The sequence below is a fragment of the Elephas maximus genome, chromosome 7 (genome assembly GCF_024166365.1).
Source record: "Elephas maximus indicus isolate mEleMax1 chromosome 7, mEleMax1 primary haplotype, whole genome shotgun sequence".
NCBI classification, from domain to species: Eukaryota; Metazoa; Chordata; class Mammalia; order Proboscidea; family Elephantidae; genus Elephas; species Elephas maximus.
In genome coordinates this window covers 100,105,083-100,124,648 of record NC_064825.1, presented here as the reverse complement: position 1 = coordinate 100,124,648, position 19,566 = coordinate 100,105,083, and the positions used below count along the sequence as shown (strand labels likewise).

At 50.0% G+C, this 19,566-nt stretch overlaps 1 protein-coding gene across 7 annotated transcripts in view; it reads right to left on the bottom strand.

Moving 5' to 3' along the window:
• TSPAN18 (tetraspanin 18) overlaps positions 1-18,197 on the bottom strand; it is a 269,240-nt gene extending 251,043 nt beyond the window's left edge. For 3 of the 7 annotated variants that reach the window (XM_049890964.1, XM_049890962.1, XM_049890965.1), the window contains exon 1: positions 17,960-18,193. The gene's annotated coding sequence lies outside the window, so the exon portion shown is untranslated. Of the gene's footprint in view, positions 1-17,959 lie in introns of all 7 variants that reach the window. The other 4 variants (XM_049890966.1, XM_049890963.1, XM_049890971.1 and 1 more) reach the window with 3 other exon arrangements.
• Between the last annotated feature and the right edge of the window lie 1,369 nt (positions 18,198-19,566).

Here is a 19,566-nt window from a genome sequence, read left to right as displayed (position 1 = left end):
AGGGCCTTTCTAATCTCCCACTTCAGCCTCTTGTTTATTGGCTGTGATGAGTCGCGCTGAGAAAAACCTGAGGTTTCCACCTGGCAACAATTCAGTGAGAAGCCCACATTCCCAGTTCTCCTGGTCCTGCCAGGGGTCCATTAGGCTTTGAGGTTGGTCCCCAGTGTTCCCACTGTCCCCATTGATCTCTGGGCTCAGAGGAAAGAAGGGCCCTGGTGGAGTTGAATTGTATCCCCTAAAATATGTTAAAGCCTTAACCCCTTGTACCTGTGAATGTGACTGTTCTGGACTGAATTGTCTCCCCCCAAAATACGTGTTGTAAATCCTAATTCCTATACGTATGGCTGGAAACCCTGGTGGAGTGATGGTTAAGTGCTACAGCTGCTAACCAAAAGGTCGGCAGTTCAAATCCACCAGGCGCTCCTTGGCAACTCTATGGGTAAGTTCTACTCTGTCCTATAGGGTGGCTATGAGTCGGAATTGATTTGGGTTTCTTTTTTATACCTATGGTTGGAGCCCTGGTGTCACAATGGTTGAGAGCTATGGCTGCTAACCAAAAAGGTCAGCAGTTCAAATCCACAGGTGCTCCTTGGGAACCCTATGGGGCAGTTTGACTGTGTCCTATAGGGTCACTATGAGTTGGAATTGACTGGACGGCAACGGATTTTTTTTTTTTTTTTTGGATACCTATAAAAATTTTTTTTTTTTTTTTTATGGTTATAATCCCAACCAATCAGGGGGATTCTTTGTTATGTTAATGAGACGGTATTAGCGTAGGGTGTGTTTTAAGTCAATCTCTTGTGAGATATAAAAGAGGTTTAACAAGAAAATGAGCAAGCAGAGATGGGGGAAGTGAGATGCCAGGCCACAGGAGGATTAGGAATAAACAGAAGTGCAAGAGACAAGGACCTTACCCCAGAGCCAACAGACAGAGAAACCCTTCCCCTAGAGCCAGCACCCTGAATTTGGACTTACAGTTGCCTTAAACTGTGAGAAAATAAATTTCTGTTGTTAAAGCCACCCATTTGTGGTACTTCCGTTTTAACAGTTTTTTTTTTTTTTTTTAGATAACAGCGACCTTGTTTGAAAATAGGCTCTTTGATGATACAAGTTAACATGAGCTCATACTGAACAGGAGTTGTTGTTGTTAGGTGCCATGGTGTCAGTTCTGACTCATAGTGACCCCATGTACCACAGAACGAAACACTGCCGGGTCATGCGTCATGCTCACAATCATTGTTATGCTTGAGCCCATTGTTGCAGCCACTGTGTCAATCCACCTTGTTAAGGGTCTTCCTCTTTTCCACTGACCCTGTACTTTACCAAGCATGATGTCCTTCTCCAGGGACTGATCCCTCCTGACAACACGTCCGAAGTATATAAGACGCAGTCTCACCATCCTTGCTCCTAAGGAGCATTCTGGTTACACTTCTTCCCAAGACAGATTTGTTCATTCTTTTGGCAGTCCATGGTATATTCAATATTCTTTGCCAACACCACAATTCAAAGGTGTCAATTCTTCTTCCGTCTTCCTTATTCGTTGTCGAGCTTTCGCATGCAGATGAGGTGATTGAAAATACCACGGCTTTTTGAGTCAGGCACACATTAGTCTTCAAGGTGACATCATTGCTTTTCAACACTTTAAAGAGGTCTTTTGCAGCAGGTTTCCCCAATGCAACGCATCTTTTAATTTCTTGACTGCTGCTTCCATGGGTGTTGATTGTGGATCCAAGCAAAATGAAATCCATGATAGCTTCAATCTTTTCTCCATTTATCATGATGTTGCTTATTGGTCCAGTTGTGAGGATTTTTGTTTTCTTTATGTTGAGGTGTAATCCATACTGAAGGCTGTGATCTTTGATCTTCATCAGTAAGTGCTTCAAGTCGTCTTCACTTTCAGCAAGCAAGGTTGTGTCGTCTGCATAACGCAGATCGTTAATGAGTCTTCCTCCAATCCTGATGCCCTGTTCTTCTTCATACAGTCCAGCTTCTCGGATTATTTGCTCAGTATACAGATTGAATGAGCAACATCATGATAAACAGAGAAAAGACTGAAGTTGTCAAGGATTTCATTTTACTTGGATCCACAATCAACATCCATGGAAGCAGCAGTCAAGAAATCAAAAGACGCATTGCATTGTGTAAATTTGCTGCAAAGGACCTCTTTAAAGTGTTGAAGAGCTAAGACGTCACCTTGAAGACTAAGGTGCCCCTGACCCAAGCCATGGTATTTTCAATCGCCTCATACACGTGTGAAAACTGGACAATGAATAAGGAAGACCGAAGAAGAACTGACGCCTTTGAATTGTGGTGTTGGCGAAGAATACTGAATATACCACGGACTACCAGATGAACAAATAAATCTGTCTTGGGAGAAGTACAACCAGAATGCTCCTTAGAGGCAAGGATGGCAAGACTGCTTCTTACATACTTTGGACATGTTGTTAGGAGGGGTCAGTCCCTGGAGAAGGACATCATGCTTGGCAAAGTACAGGGTCAGCGGAAAAGAGGAAGACCCTTAACAAGGTGGATTGACACAGTGGCTGCAACAATGGGTTCAAGCATAACAACAATTGTAAGGATGGCACAGGACCGGCAGTGTTTCGTTCTGTTGTGCACAGGGTCGCTATGAGTCGGAACCAACTCGACGGCACTTAACAACAACAACATACAGACTGAATAGGTATGGTGAAAGGATACCACCTTGACACACACCCTTTCTGACTTTAAACCACGCAGGTTGTTAGTTGCCATCAAGTCAATTCTGACTCGTGGGAACCCCAAATGTACAGAGTAGAACTGCTCCATGGGGTTTTCATGGTTGTGCCCTTTCAGAAGCAGATCACCAGGCCTTACTTCCGAGATGCCTATGGGTAGGTTTGAACCTCCAGTCTTTCAGTTAGTAGTGAGCGCTTAACCATTTGCACCATCCATGGACTGTCATACTGGGTAGAGTGGCCCCTAGTGTGACTGATGTTCTTATAAAACAGAAGAAGAGACAAAAAGAGAGACATGCAGGGAAGAAGGCCATGTGATGATGCAGGCAGAGACCGAGTGATGCATCTACAAGCTAAGGAGGTACCAAGCATTGTCAGAAGCCACCAGATCACCCCCTAGAGCCTTCTGAGAGAGCATAGGCCCTGCCAACACCTTGATTTCAGACTTCAAGCATCCAGAACTGTGAGACAAGAAATCTCTGCTATTCTAAGCCACCTGGCTTGTGGTACTTTGTTATAGCCACCCTAGGAACAAAGACAGGCCCCTCAGGGGAAGCTGCCACCTATGGTTCAACTCCAGCCCCGCAGTAGCACCAAGGACCCAACCTCCACCTCGCTCAGCCCTGCCTTCTCGCAGGACAAGCAGGCAGAGGCATCAGGGCTCGGCTCTGTTTGCCTTGGCCCTGCAGCCTGCTTTCTCAGCAAGAAGCCTCTGGAAAGGAAAATAAAACAACAACAAAAAGTCCTTTGATCTGCCAACTGAGGTCCACATCACATACCAGGGGAAGGTGGAAATTGCCCTCCGCCTTGACCTGCTGGCCTCCCCTTCACAAGGCCTTCCCAAAAGGGCCCCATAGGCTCTTTCCCAGACCTCACCTAGTCCAGGCCCCTGCACCCCATAAGATGAAAGGGCCAATATGATGTCTTTGGGGACTAAGGGGGATAGGGCAGGAAGAGACCGGAAAAAGATAAGCCATTATGAGAGAGAGAAGATGGCTGTTGACCTAGCCGGCCACTCCACAATAGGACGCCTCCACGCACTGTCTGCTTGGTGGGGCAACCGCACAGAAGTGTGTGCCAGAAAAGCATTTCAGCTCACCAATAGGAAGCCAGGCAAAAGCATCCATCATACAGTGGACAAAAAAGCATAGGTAAGTAACAGACATGTGAGGTGGTCTTTCCTGGATCCTCTGGTCCACCCTGGAGATCCCCTATAGCTTCAATGGACAGTTCTGTTCACTCTGATAGTCCCCTCTCAAGTACCCCTTCAGTTTCTGGGCCTGAAGGCTCTTGCTAGGTGCAGAGCCTCACTTCGCCCATTTGCAGGGTATCCAGCAGCTGACGCCCCCAGGGGCAACCCTTAACCAATGGGTGATGGGAGCTGGTGAATAAACACCCCAGCTTCATCACCGCTACAGGGATGATTCCGAGGTGTGCCCTACACAGTCCCTCAAAGGGTCCGCAGTACGACTGAGCCCTGGTTTCCCACAACAGTCAGCTGCTCACTGTTGTTGTTCTTAGCTCCCCTCAAGTCAGCCCCCAACTCATGGCAACCCCATGCATAACAGAAAGAAACGCTGCCTAGTCCTGTCATCCCCATGATTGGTTATAGATTGGACCATTACGTTTTCACTGGCTGATTTTCAGAAGTAGATCACTAGGCCTTTCTTTCTAGCCCATCTTAGTCTGGGCGGTCAACTGAAACCTGTTCAGCATCTTAGCAACACACCAGCCTCCACTGATAGACGGGTGCTAGCTGCACGTGAGGTACATTGGCCAGGGACTGAATCCAGGTCGGCACGCCTTTTATTGGCTCTCCTCCCTTCCCTGTCTCACTTCCCTACTCCAGGATCAACTTCATACATAAACCATTTGCACCAAGTCCTTGTTCAGGGTCTGCTTTTGGAGATACCCAACTAACATGAGATAGACGTGTTCACACTAACATAAAAACCAAACCCAACCCATTGCCATTGAGTCAGTTCCAACTCATGGCAACCCCTTGTGTGCCGAGCAGAACTGTGCTCCGTAGGGTTTTCAAAGCTGTGACCTTTCAGAAGCGGATGGCTAACCTTTCCTTCTGAGGTGACTCTGGATGGGTTCAAACCACCCACCTTTCAGGTAGTAGTCGAACGCTTAATCATTTGCACCACCCAGGACTCCCTTGTGCTAACATAGACAAAGTGAAAAAAAGCAAGATGCAGGGTCCTCTAATATATGCTACAAGGTATATAAAAAGGAAGGGTGATACACACATGGATGTGCTTGTTTACTGATAGGACAATTCAGGAGAGACAAAAAGCCGGCAACACTGGTAGTCTCTAGGTGAAGGGACCGGGGTAAGACTGAGAATTGTTTTCCGTTGACTACTCTTCTGTTCTATTTGCATATTCCCTTACTATGTTTAACTTGATTTATTTTCTTTCTAAGCCTTTCTCCAGTAAAACATTATTATTATTAAAGAGCTGCCGATACCTGAAAAAAAAAGAAAACAAGGGCTACTGGAACAGATAATCCTGCTCACTTCCTGAGACTTCCTCACTTCCTCCCCACTCCATCGTGGCTTCAGAGTTCCTTGCAGCCCGGGTGCAGGGCGGAAGGCCCCAATTCCCTGTCAGGCTCAGCAGCTGCTGACTAACAAGGGATTATTAGGGCTGGAAGGGAGCAAAGGGCCAGATGAGAGGCCCCTGAGGTTCCTAGATTCTGATTTCTTCCCAGTCCTAACTGTTAAGAAGCAAACTTGCTCCAACAGAGAAGACCTTGGTGTTCTGCAGAGGAACATAACTGGGAAATAAACCATCTAACACTAGAGTGGAAACCCTGGTGGCGTAGTGGTTAAGTGCTACAGCTGCTAACCAAAGGGTCGGCAGTTCAAATCCGCCAGGCACTCCTTGGAAACTCTATGGGGCAGTTCTACTCTGTCCTACAGGGCCGCTATGAGTCGGAATCAACTTGACGGCACTGGGTTTGGGTTTTTTTTGGTTTAATACTAGACTGTGGGCTCGGGGTTCAGACTACCTGGGTTTGCATTTCTATACCTCTGCTTACTAGCTGTGTGATGTTTGGCAAGTGACTAAACCTCTCTGTGCCCCAGTTTACTCAGTCATAAAATGGGGAAAATCATAGTACTGAATTAGAAGGACTGTTAAGGATTGATAGGAATCCCTGAGTAGTACAAACAGTTAGTGGATGGTAACCAAAAGGTTGGAGGTTCAAGTCCACCCAGAGGAATCACAAAAGAAAGGCCTGATGATTTAAGCCAAAAAAAAAAAAAAAAAAAAAACCCGTTGCCATCGAGTCGATTCCGACTCATAGCGACCCTATAGGACAGAGTAGAACTGCCCCATAGGGTTTCCAAGGAGCGCCTGGCGGATCTGAACTGCCGACCCTTTGGTTAGCAGCCGTAGCACTTAACCACTACGCCACCAGGGTTTCCCTTGATGATTTACTTCCAAAACATCAGCCATTGAAAACCGTATGGAGCATAGTTCTACTCTGACACACATGGGGTCACCATGAGTTGGAATCAATGCAATGGCAACTGGTTTAAGGCTTGATAATGAGAACTAATGCTGGTCAAGCTCTTACTATGTGCCAGGTACTGTGCTTGACATGAGTTAATTTACTTAATCCTCACAACAACTCAATACATTAGGTATTTGTTTCAGTCCCATCTTCTAGATGAAAAAACGAAGCACAGAAAGGTTGGGTCACTTGCCCAAGGTCATGGAGCTGATAAGTGGTATAGCTGGGACTCAAAACAGGCAGGCTTTGAAGTCCATACTAAACCATCCTAAAGGGATGAGATCAGACAGGTGAGCCAGTGATCAATACATGTTAGCTGTGATTATTATCCCAGAACAAACTGAACAAGGCTGAGCTGCAGAGGAGAAAATGGAGGAAAGGAAAGAGAAGGACCTGATGTCTCCTGAACCCCTGCCAGGTGCCCCAGATGCAAGGATGAACAAAGACAGACACACGGTCCTGCCCTCTGGTGCTCACACTAGAGTGGGGGAGATGGACTTTATTCACACCAACAAATGAACCATCGTCCAACTCTGCCTAAATGCCATTAATGGAGTCTCGTGGACTGATCAGATCTGACGAGGGTGAATTTGGCCCATTCGGAGGTCAGGGAAGGCTTCCCCGAGGAGGTGATGCAGGGCCTGGGATCCAAAGGATGAGGAGGAGTTGGGTAGCTAAAGAGGGAGGGAAAGGCATGGAGGGGCAAGAGCATGTACAGAAGCCTGTGTGGGTGGGAACAAGAGAGAAAAATAAGGTGGCAGCTGGGCTTGAGCAGAGGGAGTCAGGCTCGGGTGGGGGAGGGGGCAGAGGCCACGGAAAGCAAGTGAACCCAACTGAAAGCCCATCGAAGAGTTTTAAGCAAGGTGGCTAACGTGATCACATTACACAACAGATGTTTCCCCTAACAAAGTGTGTAAGCTGAACTTCTGTAAATCAAATTTTGTTGTGAAGGCAGTAGGGAGCATCAGGAATCTCAGAGTAATTTGTCTGTAAATTGAGTTGACGCCCCTCTGGTCCAGCTGGCATGTTGACGGGCCCATCAGGGCTCCCTAGGTGAGCTGTGCCTGTTGAGTGATAACGCTGGCAGAGGACAGGCCTCTCTTCAGTGGTTTTTGGTGAACCATGCCATTCTGTTCCCTAACACACCATGGGAGAAGCCTCGGTGCTTCAAATTGGGATCTCCCCATCAGGAGCCCCTGTGGTGAGGACATTCTGCCAGGCCCTGCTTCCCTGGCTTCTCAACCCCCAAGCTTCAGCCTGTACTTCAGTTCCATGGGGAGGCTCTTATGGATTGAATTGTGTTCCCCCAAAAGTTATACTGAAGTCTTAGCCCCTGTAAATATGACCCTGTTTGGAAATATGGGTTTTCTTTTGTTATGTTAATGAAATTGTACCAGAGTAGGGTGGGTCCTAAACCTAATCACTTTTGAAGGGTATCTTATAAAAAGAGCAGGATAGACACAAAGATATACACACAGGGGAAATAGGTGCCATGTCTACAAGTAAAGGAGCCCCAAGGATTGCTGGTAGACACCAGAAACCGGAAGAGAGGCCCACAGAAGAAATCAACACAACCGAGATCCTGATTTGGACTCTCAGCCTCCAGAACTGAGAGAAAATAAATTTCTATTCTTTAAAACGAACCACCTGTGTTATCGTTTCTTAACAGCAGCACTAAGAAACCAGGGCAGAGGTCTTCTCTGCCCCATACCTCCAGACTATGCCCAATGGCTTTCCTATGTGCTGTCAGGGTGCCCTATGAAACCCCATGGAGTCTTGGTGGTGCAGTGGTTAAGCATTCAGCTGCTAACCAAAAGATTGGCAGTTCAAATCCGCCAGCCTCTCCTTGGAAACCCTATGGGGCAGTTCTACTCTGTCCTATAGGGTTGCTATGAGTTGGAATTGACTTGATGGCAACAGGCTTGTTTTTTGTTTGCTTTTTTTCTCCATTGCATCTGTTCCCATGGTACCCTCAGTATCCCCACAGAAGAGGGGCTAAGAGGTAAAGTGCAATATCTCAGCACATAACAAGGAAAGCCATGAAACAGAACTCAATAATCCCAAAGAAGATATTCTTAAGAATTCATTCATTCAGTCATTCAGCACGTATGCACTGAGCACCTATCCATGCAGCCCCAGACACTGAACTACATCCTGGGGGTTCCTTAGTGAGCAAAACAGACAGGTCTCTGCCCTCATTCTACTGGGGCAAACATGATAAATGAAAGAATTACAATAATTATAACATTCATTGAATACTTTTGGCGTGCCACGTTCCATCCTAAAAGATACACTGATGCATTTTAATCTCATTTAATCCTCCCAAAACACTATGAGATAAAATGGAGGCACAGAAGAGTTACATAATTTGTCAAAGGTCACTTAATTTGTACGTGGCTGAACCAGGATTTTAACACAGGCAGTTGTTTTGAGAAGCTGCACTCCTAACCCTTCTTCTGTATGTCACCTCCTCTGCTTTCATTGCAAGGGCGCAAAGCTGCAAATCTGACCCCCCAGCTTCCACTGGCTGAGCCCTCAAACCCTCCTGGGCTCCTAACAATGGTCTCCAGAGCTGAGAATCATCCGAGGCCTCCTCCCCACTGCAGAGATGCCCGTACGCTGTTCCTGGGGAGAGAAGCCCAACTTGCAAAAGTCACAGAGTTTCCAGTGCTAAAGGTGAGCCCAGGATAAATATCAGACACGAACAATTCATCTCCACCAGACATTCTCAACTCGAGGAGAGACAGGACGGCAGGCAACTCCGGAAAGACAAGCGGAAATATAGACGGTGCCTTCCGCTCAGTCATTTCAAATAGTTATTTCTAGAAAACATTCTCCGCCCATCTTGGTGTTCCTTTCTTGACCCCAGACTAAATACCCAGCACCTTTCAGGCCCACTAAAAAAAAAAAAAACAAACTCACTGCCATCGAGTCAATTCTGACTCATAGCGACCCACTAGGAGGGAACAAAGACGGATAACAGCATCAGGCAAAGGCTGAGCTGTTTACAAAGTGTATTTCAATGAATTTACTTCCCTTGATGTATAACTGTGAGATTAGGTAAGTATCTACTTTATTGATAAGAAAACAGTAGAAAGATTAACCTATCAATCACTTACTAGTTGTGTGAACAAGGGTAAATTACGTAACGTCTTTGCTTTGGTTCTCTCAGTTGTAAAATGAGGCAATAATACACCCATCCCATCAGGCTGCTGAGGATTAAATGAGCTGGTACATGTCTTTGAGCTCCGAAGCCCCTGCCCTTGCCCTTGCCCTTGCCCCCTGTCCCATGTATTTCAGGGGGGAGGAGGCTGCAGAAGCTGAGGTCTGGAGACAGGAGTGAATGAGGTATGTTCGATGGACTGAACTATGCCCACCCCCGCAAAAAAGTAGGTTGAATTCCTGACCCTTGTCCCTTCAGATGTGATCCTGTTTGGAAATAGACTTTTTCTTCTGTTGTGTTAATGAGATCACACCGTGTAGGGTGGATCCTAAACCTAATCACTTGAGTTATAAACAGACTAGAATAGACACAGAGACACACGTATGGGGGAAGACAGAAGCCACGAGAGGATCGTCTAGAAGCCAAGAAATGCCAAGGAACAACCAGAGCTACCATCAAGGAAGGAATCAGCCCAGCTGAGACCCTAATGCAGGCTTTTAGCCTCGAGAACAGCAAGAAAATAAATTTCTGTTCTTTAAAACCACACACTTGTGTTAGAACAGCTCTAGGTAATAAGACAGTGCCCACCCGCGGGTGTAGCTGGGCCTGCGCAATGCTTCTTCAGGGAAGCCAGTAGTCAACATGTCTCCCTAATATCTCGGAGGGCGCTGCCCTGGAAAGCCACTCTCTTTAGTCCCACCAGGAACAAGTGTCCACTGTTCCCAGATGGGGAAGGGGTCACCTCAGAACCGTGCCTTGAGGAGCGATTCCCTTCCAACCAAAGGCCCCTCCACTCCTGTGCCCAGCCCACCCAGCTATACCATGGGGTTCTTTGAGGGGGCAGTTCTGTTTTGGAAGGACAGATACCTCGTTCTCCCCTGGGCTAAAAAGCTGGAGCTGGTGAGGCGCTGGGCCTGCTCTGCTGGAAGAACCCTAAATGTCAGGCACCAGGTGGCAGGGCTGCTCCCCTGGGAGGCTCAGCTACACTTGGCCAGCAAGAGCGCTCTTCAATCTGTCCCAGCTGGAGAGGCAGCAAAACGGGGGAGTGGCAGGGAGCCTCAGTCAGCAGCCCCCCACTCCCCAAGTGGTAATTAGGCATGAAAAGACAGGCCTAAGTCCAAGGCCCAAGGCTCCAAATTCTTCACCCATTTCAAATGGAAGGCATAGTTATTTAACATGAGAGCCTGGCCAGAGGCTGCTGGAGATGGGAGTCCACTCCCTCTGCATCCAAGACAGCAGGTGTGCTGGGCCGCTCTGCACCTCTCCCCAGGCAAAGACAGCTCTTCCTTCTTACGGTGGGAGAGGAGAGATGAGCAGACACGTTCACCCCCATTATGTGCCAGGTAGTATAGCGGTTAAGAGCTATAGCTGCTAGCCAAAAGGTTGGCAGTTTGAATCCACCAGGTGCTCCTTGGAAACTCGATGGGGCAGTTCTACTCTGTCCTATAGGGTCACTATGAGTCAGAATCGGCTTGACGGAAATGGGTTTTTTAGGTGCTTGATTAGCCTCACAGTTTCCCTGTATTCACCCCATTTTGCAGAGAAGAAAACTGAGGCTCTCTTTCTCAGTTTTTCTTCTTCCATCCTTTCCTCTGCTTGCTCATCAACTCCATCTTCTCCAGAGATACCACTGCTAGTGCTTGGGAAGCCCACAGCAAGGGTTTCGAAGCTAGGCCCGGCCATGTTACTGCCAGGACTGGAAAGCGTCACAGGCTCCCTCTCCTTCACAGCCCAATCCCCCACAAGGACACAAGGGGCCAGCATGGGGGCTGCATGGGTGGGGCACGAACCACTGATAACCCCGTGTATCATCTGGGGGGACACCCTGAAGCTCAAACGCACAGCAGTTCCCAAAGCAGTGCATGTGGGGCCCAAATTCCTACGGCTTTCGCTACAAATATCTAAAATATATAGCTTCTCTCACCTCACATCACCACCCTTCTCCTGCAGCTTCTGGGTAGTCTCCTCTCCTCACACACACATATTATAGAAACTCCACACCATGAGGGAATGGGGAAAGAGAGGAAGCAGTGGCAGAGGTAGGTTGCAGAAGACTCTGGAAAAAGTTCTCAGATCAGTAAACCTCATTAAGCCAAAAAAGGTCACAGGGAGTAGGGGTGGGTGGGAGATGTGCCAAGAACACTGAAACTGTAGGTCAAGGGCCTGACTTAGTCCTGGGCTCTGGGTCCTCTTCCCAGTCGCTTGGCCTCTCTGAGCTACACCTCCCTCCAGAGTATTACAGGCACGATACGATCTGCCTGCCTAGCATACCTCAGAAGGTTGTCATGAAATATTTCCATATACACAATCTGTAATCTATAAAGAGAGTCCCTGGGTGATGCAACTAGCTAGGCACTCAGCTACTAATTGAAGTGCTGGCAGTTCAAACTCACCCAGAGGTGGGTCAGAAGAGAGGCCTGGTGATCTTCTTCTGGAAGGTCACAGCCATGAAAACCCTATGGAGTACAGTTCTAGTCTGTTTGTACACGTGGGGCTGCCACGAGTCAGGGTCAATTTGACAGCACCTGGTTATTTAATCTCTAAAGAGCAATTCATATCAGGAATTACTAGGGAAAGGAAGCCTCCATGTTCTATGGACCGACTACATACCAGGTCTATGCTAGGAGCTTTAGGCGCATCGTCTCAATTAATCCTCAGGGCACTTTATTAGGGAAATATCAATGTGGAGAGAGTTAGTGCTTTTCAAATATCCATTTGCTTCCTTACATTCTCTGGCCTCCCTTGCAGATAGTTTGAGGCTGAAGTGGCATGTTTCATTTCCAGGCTGACATAGCTGAGTGTCAGTGTGCCTTTTCCATCTCTCTCTTCCCCTTCTGCAGCAACGCTGGAGGCCACATATTCTGGAAGGTACAGCTTCACAAGGATGGTGAAGTCACCTTCAGCCTGGGTCCCTGAGTAACCGTGTGGAGCAGAGACTCATGTTACCCAAGTTGTGGGAGTCACAATGAAACCTGTTGTGCTAAACCACTGAGGTTCTGGGGTCATTGCTGAGGCATCTACAGTGTTATTCTGCTTAAGGGTATTAATAAGGCTGCTATTCTGATTTTCACAGGTAAGGAAACCAAGGCCACCCAGCCACTAAGTAGCAAAAACAAGATTCAAATTCAGACCTGTGACTCCGATACGCATCCTCTTTCCGTTACCACTTTTTGTTGATTAATAAGACCATTCTCTTCCTGCAAGCAGCCATGCCCAAAAATGTTCTTCCCTGACCCCAGGACAGCCAAGTAATCAATACTGGATGAAAAGCCCAAAAGATGATCAAAAGGGGGAAAAAGGGACATCTCTGGAATATCTTTCCTGGGGGCTTTAGGGGTCACACAAAGTTTTGATATAAGAGGAACAGGTTAGAGGAGATATCATGTAGTGGTTTAGAGCACAGGAATTCGAGTCAGATCAAGCCAGGCTCAAACCCCAGCCCCACCACTTACTCTTACGACTTTCCTAGGCCTTACTTTCAAATCTGTAAAATGGGGTAATATCTGAACCAATTTCTAACGTGTAAAGTCGGCAGAAGTGAGGATGAAGCACTGTCCAGCGCCTGGCCCGTGGTGAGCACTCCCTAAGCACCTGCCACCATGATGTTCATCGCTGGGATGCTCAGAGCAACAGCCTTGCTGGAGGAAGATGAGGCAGAGGCTCAGTCTGGCCATGGTCCCTTCCCAAGCTGCCAGAGGAGGAGGCTGCCCCAGCCAGGGCCACTGATCAAACCGAAGCCTCAGACCCCAGACCTGACCCAGGCCACATCCCTGCAACAGAATAGAGGAGCAGAACACAAAGACGGAAGAAGAGCCAGCCAGACACAAAGCAATGTAACAGAGGAACCAGACTATTTATTTTAAAGGTGAAAGTGTCTTCTAGTGAGACGGTCTTTTATTTGGGTGTATCTGGGAGTTGTTTATCAGCTTAAGCTCATTATCTGAACATATGGTCTTCGTACTATGGTTAAGGGTGGGAAACAAAGGGTAGAAGGGAAAGGACGGACAAATACTAGCTGATGAAATATTATCCCTCAAGTGCCAGAAACCAAGATCTTTTCAGTGATGTCAAATTGGGCTTCCTGCCACGGGGATGGGGCTACCATGAGAATAATCACAAGACTTTAGCTCAGGAGTTCTTCAACGAGGCAGGGGAAGGAAGAAGAAAACCAAGAAGCAATTTATTATATTCACCCTTGTCTTCCCACCCCAAAAGCAGGCACACACACGCGCACACGCGCACACAAACACACGCGTGCGCACACACACGCACACACACACACACACATGCACACATCCTGGGCCCCAGAGCATCAGAGCAGGAAAGGATCAAAGTTGACCCCTCCCATCTTAATGACAATAATGTCAGTGATGATAGGAAACATTTGTTGAGCACTTACTAGGCACCGGGTACTGTGCAAAGGGTTTTATACGTTTTATATCTCATTGATAAACAAATGAGATTATTGACAATAATTCAGGGAGGTGGGTTTTTTATTATTAATCCCAGCGTACAGGTCAGGAAACTGAGGCACCAAAGATCATAGAGCTAACAAGTAGTATAAAGCCAACATTCAAACCCAGGCAGCCTAACAACCACCATGCAGCACCACCTCTGAAGAAGTAGGGAAACTGAGCCTCAGAGAAGGGAGTGACTCACTCAGGTCCAACATGTCCATTTGTCACAGAACAGGGAGAAAGCACAAGTCTCCAAACTCCTGGGTCAGTGACCGTCCCACGCCATCGTATTGCCTTTCAGTACATACACACACACACATTCACACAATCAGTGAGCATGTTTTTGCTCACCTCCAACTTGTTTCATTCACTAATTAAGCCAACAGTCTTGGGTGCAGACAAGGGGCAGGGCTGGGCCTTAAAACCACAAGTGCCGAGATGAAAGGCCAGCTTTGGCGGCTGCAGGCACTGTGGCTCACCAGCTCACCCTCCCTCTCTTTCTAAAAACTGTGTCATTATCTTCCCCCTCCCCTCGGACCACTGATGCGGGTCCAAGGTGCCAGCCCGTGCGGCAGGAGGCGCCCAAGCTGGCACATTTGTACAACGGTATCAGGTTGCAGAATTGTCTGCTCTGCCAGCGTCATCTGCTCCGGGGGACCAAAGTGCTGCTTTCCAACCGCCCCCCTTCCTTGCTGTGTCCCAGCTGAGCACGAACAAATGTTCCTGGTTTTCCTTCTCAACCGCTGATGAACTAGGCAAGAAGAGCAGCTCACTGGAAAGAGAGATCCCAAAAATGTGCAGCCCAGCCGCCAACGCTGGCTCTTCCCAGGGAAGAAGAGGGAATGGGGCCCGAACAGGCAACAGGAGAAAGGTGGCTATGCTCAAGCTTACAGACAGATGTGGGGCTCCCAATAGGCACAGGTCACCAATATTACCACACCCACCACATACACACACACACTCCAAAACGCTGCAAGTTTCGTTAGCGCTAAAAGAACCTGAAGTAGGACTGGAGCCCTGTTTTTTAGAATCTATCTGGTTTACTCACAGAGAGACTTTGCTGTGAAGGAGGGGTGGGGGAGGGTGGGGTGGGCATCCTGGAGAGGTACCCTCTGACTCTTGGCAGTCCCTTGTGTCTCAAAGTAGAACTGTGCTCCATAAAGTTTTCAAGGCTGATTTTTTTGCAAGCAGATCACCCAAAAACACCAGGCCTTAATTCCGTGGAACCTCTGGGTGGACTCAAACCTCCAACCTTTTGGTTGGCAGCCAAGCGTGTCAACTGTTTTCACCACCCAGGGACTCCTCCCTAAAAGGTTAAAAAAAAAAAAAGACTCTCCTAATTTCAAATTGCAAGGCCTCTCAGAATCTCCTGGGCCAACATTCTCATTTTGCAGACTGGGAAAGCAGGTTTAAGAGGGGAAGTGACTCGACCAAGGCCACAATAACAATCCAGAAGAGCTGGATTTCAAATCTGCTCTTTCCCCCATTCCCAGCCCCCTCCCACAAAGTGCCGCCATAATCCCTTGGCTCAAACTCCTCATATCCCTCTCTGCCCAGCGCCCCATTCCCAATCCACCCCCCCCCAACACACACACACCATTAAAACCTCATTCAGTAATTCAGGGAGTGATTTCCAAGCAGACGTGAATTTTTTCAAAGGGACAGGGTCATTCCTGGAGTCAAACGCAGGTGTCCTAACCCCAACTCCAGACTAATTTCTGCTTCTAGAGGGTATCCTGGAGCTTTCGTTTATCTACTGTCATTTCAGACCCAGGTCGGGTACAAACGTTCCAAGGGCTGGCCAAGTGAGTAAGTGAACTAGGGGCATGGGAGACAAGGAGACAGAGTGCCCAAGACTTGAAATTTTGCAGAATCAGGGATCTTGGAGTTTGGCTGGGAGAAGTCTGAGTCCACAGATGATATGCTAATTTCAAACACTGACATTAAATCCCTCGGGTAAAGATGGGCTGGGGTATGGAGGGAGAGAGGGGAGGGAGACACTCAGGGCCAGGATCTGCCAGCCTCCTGGGGGCCCCTGTGCTCACACACGGGTTCCAAGGGCAGGGCTGTTCACAGACACACTTCCCCTCAGCAGAAAAACAAGTCATTGAAAACAAAGCCAAACAAAAAAACTCCTTCTGTTTTCTGGCTCCATGGAATGTCTTGAAGAGGAACCCAGAAGACAGTGGCTTCTCCACCCTTTCCTCTTTCTCTTCTCTCCTCCCCGTCTTCTATCAGAATAAAAATAATGCTGATCTTTCTTTACAGCCGCTCAGTCCTGCAGCAATTTGGTAGCAGCCAACAAAAACAGTTGGCGGGCTACACAGAACTCAAGCACCTCAGCTCTCTGTCGGGGACCGCCCATTTTCCTCACCTTTGCAGAGTACTCTGAGGACAAGAGAAAGAGAGGGGGTAGGGAGGGCTGTCCAGTGAGCACACATTTCTAGCCAAGAGGAAGATGAAAAGTTCCGCCGGCTAGGATAAGGCCACACCACACACTTGCTGATTTGCTCATTTATACTCACTTGGGGTGCAGGAAGGAGGGAAAGAGGGAATTGGAGAGGAAGATGAGGCAACAGTCCCTTCAGCATCCCTTCAATTTCGAACAGTCCCCACATGACAAAGATGACAGGATATTCTGCAGAGAGGCCAGCATGGGTCTTGCTTCCCAATGCCTCAGCAGGGGCCCTGGGGTCAGACAATCGGGACACAGCAGGTTTCCACCAATAACTGTAGAATGACCAGGTGAATTTGGACTGCAGACCCCAGATTCTGGGTGGGAGTTGGGTGGCCTCTAGCTGAGAAAGTAACATTTCAACTTGAACTGCTAAAGTCTTTAAGGGGCCCCCATCACCTCCATCCTCAGGGAACGGATAAAAGGGTACACCCCAAGACTTCATTTTGCCCACACCAGGCAGGGACTTGGCCAGATCCAGGAAAGGAAGGTGCAAAACTTGTACAGAAAAGAATGGATTCAGTGGTTTGGGGTCCAACATCTCCAAGAAATCTCAAAGTTAATTCGCTGTCCCACTTTCTCCACACCAGTTTTGGGAGGGGCGGATTGTTTTCCTGGAGGTGAATTTTTTATTCACCCACCAACCCTGCCACCACCCTCCCCCCACCCCTCCCCACCCCCACCCAAATTAAAAACCGCTTCAAACATTCCAGCACGCGGCACAGTTACAATTGGGGCCAGCCCAGCCTCACACTTGGATCCTCTCACCCAGTCTGGCTTGGGTTGAGGGGTCCTGGGGCGGGCCCGGGTGTTTTGAGGATCTGTGGTTCCTACGTTGTGGTTTTCGGTGCATTTGTCTTGCAAGAGTTGGGACTCGCCTTCCTGTGGGTGGAAAGGCCGGAGAAAGGCGCCCCCTTGCGGGTGCCAACTCACCTCAATCTAGCCAGGACTGAGAGCCGGCGCGAACCCACCCGAACGCAGCAGCCCTCCAAGCCGACTCCCGCTACATCCCCTAAATCTGGACTGCCCAAGCTTCGTATCCACAGAGCACACCACCGAGTCTCCGCTCTCCCAAACCGTGCACATCTCGTAGTGCTTAAGGCGGGCCCCGGAGGAAAGCGCGGCACCTCCTCCCGGTCCTCTGGCCAAGGACTCCGAAGGCAGCCCGTCCTCAGGTGCCCCTGCTGAACCCCACAACCCTCTCTGCCCGGACCCCAGTCCCCTAGTCCCTACCTGCCCTTCTCCAGGGCAGCGTGGGACGCACCCTCCTCCGGGCGCAGCCCTCGCCGAGACTCCGGACCCTGAAACCACACCTGCCGGCCCCCCGCCATTCCCCTAACGCCCCCTCACCCATCACCCTGAGAACCCTGCGCCGGCTGGGCTGCACCTGTCCCGGGCGAAGCCCCCAGCCCACGGCCCATTCGGGGCAGGGGTCTGGGGCGAGCACGTCTTCCCTGCCCGCCACCCCCAATGCTAGTTTGAGAAGAACTTGGCTCTTGGGCGTCACCGGGACCGTCCTGGGGCCCCCCATTCCACCATCTCAACCACCACCTCCGGGTCGCCCGGTTACCCCGGGGAGCACGTGAATCTCCAAGTCCCGAAGGCGCAGCTGCCCAGCGCCCGGAGGTGCAGAGCCCCCTACCTTCCAGCGGCGGCTGCAGCGGCCGGACCCACGCCAACTCCCGCCGGGGCCGCGGGGAAACTTTCCCCGGGCGGAGAGCGCGCTCGCAACTTGCTCGGCGCCGGCAGCCTTCCCGGCGCTGGAGGCGTAGCCAGGGACCTGCGGGCGCGAGGCGGCGGCGGCGGCGGCACTCGCTCGGGGCGCAGGGCCGGGCGCGGGCGGCCTCGCGCGTCTAGCTGTGGATCGCTCGGCGCTGCGTCCGCCGCGCAGCCTGGAGCCCCTGAGACGCCGGCAGCAGCTGCTGCCGCCCGCCTGCCGCCGGCCCCACCTCCCAGCCACCGCGCCGTCCCTCCCCTCCCCGCGCTCCCTCCCCTCCGCAAACCTCCTCCCCTCGGTCTCCAGTCGCCGCCGCTGCTGCGGCTGCTGTGGCGGCCGCGGTGAAGGCACGTCTCCACCAGACAGCTGCCCTTCGCCGCCTCCCTGCCCTGGTTTCGGCTCCAACCCGGCATCCAGCCTTTGCTCTTGGGGTCATTGGGGCCACCCTCTGCCCTTCTCTCCTTCCTTGATCCCCTGGGCATCTCCCCACTTTGCTCTCGGGACCTCGCTTCTTCTGAATTCGAAGAACCGCTGGGGGAGTGGAGAGAACGGCAAGCCCGATTCCGAGCATTTACTCCGGGGAAACTTCCACGCTAGCCCCCTTCACCTGACTGCAGGGCTGGGGTGGGGACGTGATCCTGCATCCAGACCTCGCTCCCTGGGTTCCCGCTCCCCGGTTCGGGAGGAGCTGCCCTGGGAGGACCTGTTGAAAGCCTGGGAGTCACCCTCCCTGGCTGCCTTTGACGATTGCAGATAACAGAGGCGACTGCAGGGCTGCAGCGGGGAGGGGCCTGACCTCAGTCCAGATGCAAATGGCGCGGCTGCCAGGGGCCTGGCCTCTGTCTCCGACCTCAGGCCTAGGGGCTCTTTCGGAGGAGGGGGCAGGAGGTGAGGGCTTATCTTTTCATCTTTGTACTCCTGCCACTGCCACACATCCCCTTCCCCAGCCTCTGAGACACGACCTCACTAAGACACTTAGCCTGGGGTCCTCCTCTGGAAAACAGCAGCCTGGCTCTTCCCCAGACAAAATGGGTGAGCAGATGAAAGCAGGCAGCCCAGGTGAATGTGCTTGGTTACTGCCCGGTGGGCTCTGGCTGCCCACTCCTCTTCCCTTGGCATTTCTTCTTTTGGGTCCTAGCTCTGAAGCTTAGACACCAAATCCCAGCAGCACCTACAAGCTCTTCCGGAGGACCTATGTTTGACCCCCTTGTCAACTGATTACACTAAGGAGTGAGTGACTGATAGGAGCTGAACCTGCTTCCACCTTGGATACAAATGTTGACGATGTGAAGCCATAGGGCAGAGTTTCAAGGGCCAGGAATTCACTGGCAGGAAAAGGAGAGGTCCCTCTAAGGACTTTGAGGATGTCTGGACCTTTCGACCATTACACTGGGTCAAGGGATAAGTTGAGGGGGTGGCTAATAAAGTAGGCTTGTGGCTGCAGAGAAAAGCCCTGGACGGACAGTTTTATAATGAACCCAGAGTGAGCAATGCTTAACCCAACGGAGACCATCCCTAATAGTGGGATTTTG